The 7,919-nt window shown below is 46.5% G+C and overlaps 1 protein-coding gene across 1 annotated transcript in view; it reads right to left on the reverse strand.

The window, feature by feature from the left end:
• LPP (LIM domain containing preferred translocation partner in lipoma) overlaps window positions 1-7,098 on the reverse strand; it is a 282,269-nt gene extending 275,171 nt beyond the window's left edge. Inside the window, exons 1-2 of the mRNA XM_009334106.1 lie at window positions 7,029-7,098; window positions 22-121 (exon numbers count right to left, since the gene is read on the reverse strand). The gene's annotated coding sequence lies outside the window, so the exon portion shown is untranslated. The remainder of the gene's footprint in view (window positions 1-21; window positions 122-7,028) is intronic.
• Window positions 7,099-7,919: the final 821 nt, after the last annotated feature.

Below are 7,919 nucleotides of genomic sequence, written 5' to 3' on the forward strand. Positions count from 1 at the left end.
CATGCGTATTTCTTTTCTTACCCCGAGAGAACAGGCAGCTAGGATATCACAAGGCTGTTTCAAGAGAAGACGCTCACATCCAAAGGCTGATGCATTCAGGCACACCCAGTTACAAAGTATTCTGAAACAAGAAAAAGAAAAGATTTGTCTTTAGGGTGGTAGGCAGAGGGTCCAGTAGTAAGGAAAAACCAACAACTCTGAAGTACAATTTCTTCCACCCCATTACTTAACATTCAAACAGATCTTCAAAAGCAACATCAATGACTGCAGATACATCATGTGCCGCCACTCAAACTTGGCCACGTTTTCTCTGACAACCACCATAAGGGTTTGATAAATCTGTGTTCTAGGAAACAAAGTGCTCACTATCTTTTCAGAAAGTTCTGCCAAGCTATAAGCAATACCCAGCGCACATCAAAATCAGATGGCTACGACTCCAAAGCTTTATTAACTGTGACAGAGGACAAATCTTTATGTTGCCACCAGTGACGTTATTTACAGTGTCACTGAAGCCAACAAGGGCAAGACATCTAGCCTACTCTGAGATTTGAGTGTGTGTAATTATGGGATAGACCCAGAGGAGAAAAGTCAGGTCTGATAAAAGATCAAGTAACTTATGTGTTCACAACATAGTCCTTACCTCCCAAAATTCAGGATGTTCTATCTAGCAAAAAATAATCTTTCTCCTGAACCCAAGGGTTTGGTGACAACGAGGAAACAATAAAGAAGAGATTTACATGAGCAGTGTTTGGAAACACAGGGGAGAGCTCTGAATAACAAAAACATCCCAAATTTCATGAGAGAGAGCAAGCAACAAAGGAGAGCAGCAATAATACATTTGCCATCCTACTTTTGGAGGCTCTCAGAAAAACAGAGCTAGACGGTAGCAGACAATTTGCCACAACAGCATCTTTCACCAGTGGATCACCTTTTGCACCCCATCTTGTCTAAATTCCTGTCTACCCTTAACAAGGGCTGCTACTAGCCCCAAACGATCAAGTGGCTTTGTAACAAATATGCCTTTTCCAAGGGCTGAAGCCAAGAAACACTCAATTTGCCATCTGCTGTGAAAACAAGATGCCTGTTGCACATCTAAAAATGTGCCAATGCAACAACTCAGTGTCTTCCCTCTTGCACGTACCATCCATCTGACTATCCCTTTCGCTACTGCACTTTGTCTATCTCCAAGTTTCCACTTGGGATTTTTTTTTTTTTTTCCCCATTGCAATCCTTCTCAGCTGCCCTGGGCTTTTGCTTTCCTTGATCATTTCCACTCTTACCAATGCAAACGCTTACAGCCAGCACAACTGCTGTCAGCACAGGAAGGTGACACACTCCTATTTAGCACAGATTTGATAACAGAAGTGCCGTTTCCAAGGCTAAAGAGGAATACCTGCACCGATAATGTCCCTACAGCAGCATACAGTAGCTGAGGAGACCGAGCAATAAATGCCTTTCACTGAAGATGAAGAACTCAAAGTAATCTCAAAATGTATGATGGCCAACTAACAGAAGAGTTTAAATACATGCCCATCTTGAAGGGTGCAAGTAGCTCCAAGGACTTCAACAAGATCATCTGCAGCATCAGACACGTTGCCTCCCCCAAAATACTAGTGAGATAAGGATATTTAGCAAGGGACAGAGATACAAGGAGTGCTTCCACCAAGAAAATACACCCATTTCTATGGCTGAATTACAACAGCTGTTGAAAACCATGAAGTAGCATTGAATGGCAGCCCAGGACAGGGAGCCAAGAAGACTACCACATGCAATTGAAACTGCCAAGGGATTAAGTTAGGTCAAATGTAATTACATGAACTGGAACCTGGCCAGGGTACTGGCTGGTTTAAGAAAATTAAAAGAGGTGTTCAAAAGTTTCAGAGATGGAGTCCTCCTCCTGTTAATTATTTGGTGAGTCAGTCACTGAAGCCTCAGTACTCTGGGAGGCTGTCTGAAAAAGGGGAAAAAATGAGGCATAAACTTGAAAGGCATTAGAAGCGATTAGCAAAAGCCTTTGTTCTCCATGGCAATCCTTGCTGCACTAGTGCGTGAAAGCCTTTCATGTTCATACTGAAAAGTGGCCCTAGTTCCTTTGATACTTCTGGGAGGAAGCGTTTAAATTTACAAATATCCCGCTGTCAGAAGTTACAGATAACAGTCAAGGAACTTCTGCGTACCCCAGCCAGGTCGTACCCAGCTCTCAGGCAGTCAGTGCTCAAGGGAGGAATGCAAACAGGGACACATAGAAACTCATTGAGACCTGGAGCAACTTGCTAGTGGTGTATGAAAGCCAGGTCATGTGGAAAAGGAGGTTGCAACCATGTGGGACAGTGGCTTCCTCACCTTCATTCAGTTTTCGGAAGATGGGGAGCATGCCAGGCAGGCAATGGTAAGGAGACCAGAAAGGATGCTTCGTGGTCTGGCAGTTGAGCGTCACTTTGAAAGATTAGATCCTGTTTATGCCTCTGCCATAAACCTCCTGAACGACAAGAGGAAAGTAACATATATCAAATTTTTCCCATGTATTTATTGCTGTGCCTTTTCTGGCTAACTAAAGACACAGAAAGACCACGTCCAGAAGAGACAAGAAATAGCAGTCGTGGTCTGAGATTCTCTGTTCAATCTCTAATTGAGACTTGTACTATAACCATGTACAGCGCTACAAACCATGAAGTGTTCTGAAAAAACAGGCCTTGTAAGTCTCAGTTTTGGCACCTGAAAATAGTAGATGCTTCTGCTACCTCTGCATCTGAAAATCATCATTAGAGACACACTCATTACTGTCTTTGAAGCAGTTGGATGTGACAGTAAAAGCAGTACAGAATTGGAGATTAACCTTTTTGGGTAGCTTATTCAGTGAAATGTTCAGAAGATGCACATTAAATAAACCAATTTTTTAACTGATGTGAAAAAAACAGTAAGATTAAATAACTATCTTCTCAACAAGTGCCATAGACCAGGCATGTTGAGTGACATGGTTTCCTCTCCAAGTGACAGCAGGTGAACACACAACCAAAGGCTCTGCCATATTGATTTCGTGCACTTTTTTTTTTTTCCTTTTTCAGAAAACAAGCCAGGAAAAGGCAGACATTTCACAGCACAGATCGGTGCAATTTGTGCTAATGGCCGAAGCGTAGATGCAAGCAGCAGCTCGCTTCTCTTCATGTGGAATAGTCAACAGGGACAAGTTCTGGTGGGACAACTGCTACCACAGCACACCTTGCCCCAGCCCAGCAACACCTCCTCTAACACACAGCTTCATAACGAGCAGGGCAAGAACTAAGAGCACAGGAGAAAGTCTGTGCTGTCCTGCAATGGTGCGCAAAAACTAGGGGAAAGCAACTGTGGAAAAGGTTGCAGTCTCTGCTGACCATGCGCAAGCTGTCGCTCTTCCAAAATGTAGTCAAATGCTCTTCCAGATAGCAAAACCACAAATGCCCTAAATCCTTCATCCCTGGCACTCCTCTGACAGGGCAAGTCACTTCTTTGGCATCCTCAGGCACCACAGAGACAGCAAGGACACAGATTTCTTTTATAAATAGGAGCAAAACAGTACTGCAGTTCTTCCCATTCTTCCCAAACACCTTCCAACCAGCCTCCTCTGAAGCAGCTCCACTGCTTTAGCTGGAAGACCTGCAAAAAGAGGTTTTGACAGAACCGTAGAATCATAGAATAGTTTGGGTTGGAAGAGACCTTTAAAGGTCATCTAGTCCAACCCCCCTGCCGTGGGCAGGGACATCTTCAACTAGATCAGGTTGCTCAGAGCCCCGTCCAACCTGACCTTCAATGTTTCCAGGGAGGGGGCATCCACCACCTCTCTGGGCAACCTCCTTCAATGTTTCACCGCCCTCAACGTAAAAAATGTCTTCCTTATATCTAGTCTATATCTATCCCCCCCTTTAGTTTAAAGCCATTCCCCATTGTCCTGTCACAACAGGCCTAAAAATACCCATCCTCAAGCTGTGCTCAGACGAGATCTTTGACAGCCTGTTACAAATATCTAATCCACAACTGCCTAATAATTTGATATTTCAGGCTGAAGATCATCTTCTATGCATGGGCAGTAGCTTCTTTCTTCACATCTCCATACATGTTGTTAATCACTCTGTGCAGGATAATTATAAGTCCAGGATTCACACACCTCACTTTGTCCATCTCAGACTTAGGTCTCCAGTCTCATCCAGGTCTACAGTCCCACAGGAGCCAACAGCACTCATTGACCCTGGGAACCATCCCAGCAGAGACCTCGCATGAGAAACCAGAGCCAAACTGGTACAAGTCAGAGAAGATTGTAAGCAGCAGTATTATAATGCTTTTTGAGTTTAAAATATTCAGCAAGGTCAACACGGAGAATGTGGTTATTCCCGGGTCTGTATAGGCCCCAGGCTATACGCACCTACAGCACCATCAAAGGCAGCCACCTCTCTCTCACCGGGTCTCTGCAGCAGAGCCACCAGCAGCTCCTGGCCCTAAGCACCCTAATTAGCAGAAGGTGGAGAGGACACTTAACGATGATGTCATTGCCCTGAACAGCAGCATGCCTCATCCCTTCTCCTCAAGTCAGGATGAAAAGCCATGCAGCGCATCGCCGTTGCAAGGAGCACTCACCCCACTCCTCGACGCACGCCATCGCCAGAGCCACACACGGGCACCGCTGCCCATAAGGGGAAAGCACAGGACTGATGCTACACAGACCACAAAGAATATATATTTTTCAGCACGACCGCACACACCAGGCCAACCCACACAGCAGAGGCTGGGGAGAGCAGGGCAGCCTGAAGGGTTTCATGTCGAGGAGGGACCTGCTGCCGAGCAGACAAGGTGGCTGAGGTGGCCAGAGCGTGCAGGGGGAGGTCTCCCTGCGGCCCTCCACCCTGCGGCCGCGGTGATTAGCCAATACTGATAATGGTCTCTAGTGTCTGAAACAAAGCACAAGGAAATGGCGTGGAAAGGACTAATGCCAAGCGGTAATAAAGACGGAGTCAGGGATGTTGCTCAAATAAGAATTTTTTTTTGCCTAGGTTACTTGTTGTTAAAAAAAAAAGTTTCCGCATGCAGGGACATCCTGTTCACTGTATTAAATTAAAGGGATGATTCAAGAAGGAACAGCTTTCAGTAGGCATGGGGGGAAATCAATTTCAGGTTGCTACGGACAACTGGGGCGTCTCCTGTAAAACTAAATCGGATTCAGCTCTATGAACCTGAACGCTAAACATTCCCTGAAATACACACACACACACTCTCTAAATAAATAAATACAATAAAATACACTCTTGTGTCATCTCCTGGCTTTTTTTTTTTGCTGAACCAAGGACATGCTCAAACCTGCTAATTACTGCAAAATACAGGACTGGAGTTTTGGCTCAGCAGTGGCTTTCTGACTGCCAGTTCAACACTGACTGCTGCCTTACAGGGGAAAAGATATTTAATGGCAGGGTGGCATTTGGCAAAATGAAGAGCAGCCCCAGATTCGCCTCGCTCTGGGCCCTTTTGCATGCCCTGGGCTTGCAGCAGGATCTAAAACAATGTTCTGCTGACCCAGGCTCCTCCAGAGCTCAGTTAGCAAGGGCCGGAGAAAGCTCAGCCTGGGGCTTTCAGGCATGTCCTAGCTCATACTGGATGGAGGCAGTTTAACCTGCCGGTGGTCCGTGAACAGCCTGAATAGAAACAACATCCTCGACCTGAGCAGCTGACCTGTGGTCACAGCAGCCGGGTAGGAATCTCGCAAGGAGGGACCACTGGGGACAACACGGTGGCCGTGGTCCGACGGCTGTCCTCTCCCCATACCCTGCACTGGAATTATTTCAAACAGGTTTTAAGCACCATCCCCACTCCCTGCAGCAAGTAAAGATGCGCATGCACAGGGCTGCATCACCTCCATGCCTGTGGGACGTTCTCCTCCAGCACACCCTCCATCAGCAGCCCAGAGCAACGCACTGAGACCCCCTCTGCAAAACCACAGATCCCCCAGTCCTCACACCCCCCTGAGCGAGGAGGGCAGGGAGCGATGGCAGCCCTGGGAGCCTCACCACCCCTCTGTGCCGGGCACATTAATCCCCATGGTCCTCAGGAGCCATGGGGAACTGGGAGCTTGGGAGAGACATATAAGAAAGCAGAGGCACAATTTGGTAAAGATCAGAGCTACCGGTCAGGAGCTGCATCAGGTTCTTGTGGGTTGGAAGGAAAAAAATGAAATCAAGGGGGGGGGGGGGGGGGGGGGGGGGGAGCCGGGAATCGGGCAAGGGATGACTGTGCTCCATGTGTGCAAGCATCCGCTGCGGCACGGCCTCTGGCAAGATGCCATGCTGGAGCCGCATGGCTAGTTATGTTCCTATAGTCACATTGAGGTCAGCGCCAGCCGTGCAGCATCCTTCTGCATCACAGACGGACCCAGGGGACAGACATCAGGCCATCATGGCAGCCCGCTGAGAAAACAAAGGGTAACAGCTGGACATCGAACTCCAAACCCCTGGTCAGAGAGGATGGAGCAGAGGAGATGAGGCATCTGATGTTGTACCCTTCTCCAACAGCTGTTAAGCGACTGAATAAATCCATCTAGATCAACCTCTCCATCAAGACAACAGGAAACATTCCCATCCCACGATACTGTAAGTCTTACTTTTATGGAGTAGTTATGTTTTTCCAGTGAAACGTACCATTAAAATATAAGATATTTTTAGCAAAATCAATGATGTGTGCAGAGACAGTCCCTCACGGCTTTTAAAAAAAAAAATCTATGAATAATTATAAAACTGATAGCAATACAATTGCAACATTGTGCAATTATTACAGTTGTTTTACAGGATTCTCTAATAATGATGGCCCCTACTTCTGGTAAGACACCTTAAGGCAGTACCACAAAAAACATAAATAAAGAAAAAGCAACAGAAGCTCAGCATTCCCCTGCACTTAGAGGGTGCAAACATGTTGCCTGCTTTGTGTTTATTGAATTACTTTTTTTTTTTTTCCCCAGCAATACAATAACATTCTGGAAACAAAAACACCACAACATTTACAGAAACATTTACCAGTCGCCTGTCTCTTTCTCCTTCTCCACCAGTTCCAGTGTTTTGTTGCATTAGAAAAGCAGCTGGGGGAGATTTACTTCCATTTAAACCTAGCTAAAATGGAAGAAAGAGAGAGAGGCTGTGACCTTTCAGCACCCACAAAATGCATGATGGTCCTTAACCATGCACCCAGGTCAGGCATCTGCAGCATCTGAAAACCTTCTGCAAGCAATACACCCACTGGAGACACAGGAGTGGAGTCACAGAATCATAAAGGTTGGAAAAGACCTCTAAGATCATTGAGTCCAACCATCAACCCAACACCACCATGCCCACTAAGCCATGTCCCTAAGCGCCTCATCTACCCGTCTTTTAAATACTTCCAGGGATGGTGACTCAACCACTTCCCTGGGCAGCCTGTTCCAATGTTTAACCACTCTTTCAGTAAAGAAATTTTTCCTCACATCCAATCTAAACCTCCCCTGGTGCAACTTGAGGCCATTTCCTCTCGTCCTATCGCCAGTTACTTGGGAGAAGAGACCGACACCCACCTCGCTACAGCCTCCTTTCAGGTAGTTGTAGAGAGCGATGAGGTCTCCCCTCAGCCTCCTTTTCTCCAGGCTAAACAACCCCAGTTCCCTCAGCCGCTCCTCATAAGACTGACACCCATTTTCCCCACCAGGCTCACTAGCTTCCCACAATGTGCAGCCACATCTGACCCGCAGCTCTCCAAAGCTCTCCGAGCTCACAGTCCAACTTGTCAGTGAGCTCTGGGTAACATGCAAGGAGCACCATTAAGTCCCAGGTATTGCAAAGCACTCAAGAATGCGCTTATGTGAAGTGGTGCCAAAAACCAATACCTCCAATGTTTTGCCTTGCACCCATAGCTATCCATTTGCAAGAGCCTAAGGT

This window comes from Pygoscelis adeliae, unplaced genomic scaffold (genome assembly GCF_000699105.1).
Source record: "Pygoscelis adeliae isolate BGI_AS28 unplaced genomic scaffold, ASM69910v1 Scaffold161, whole genome shotgun sequence".
NCBI lineage: Eukaryota > Metazoa > Chordata > Aves > Sphenisciformes > Spheniscidae > Pygoscelis > Pygoscelis adeliae.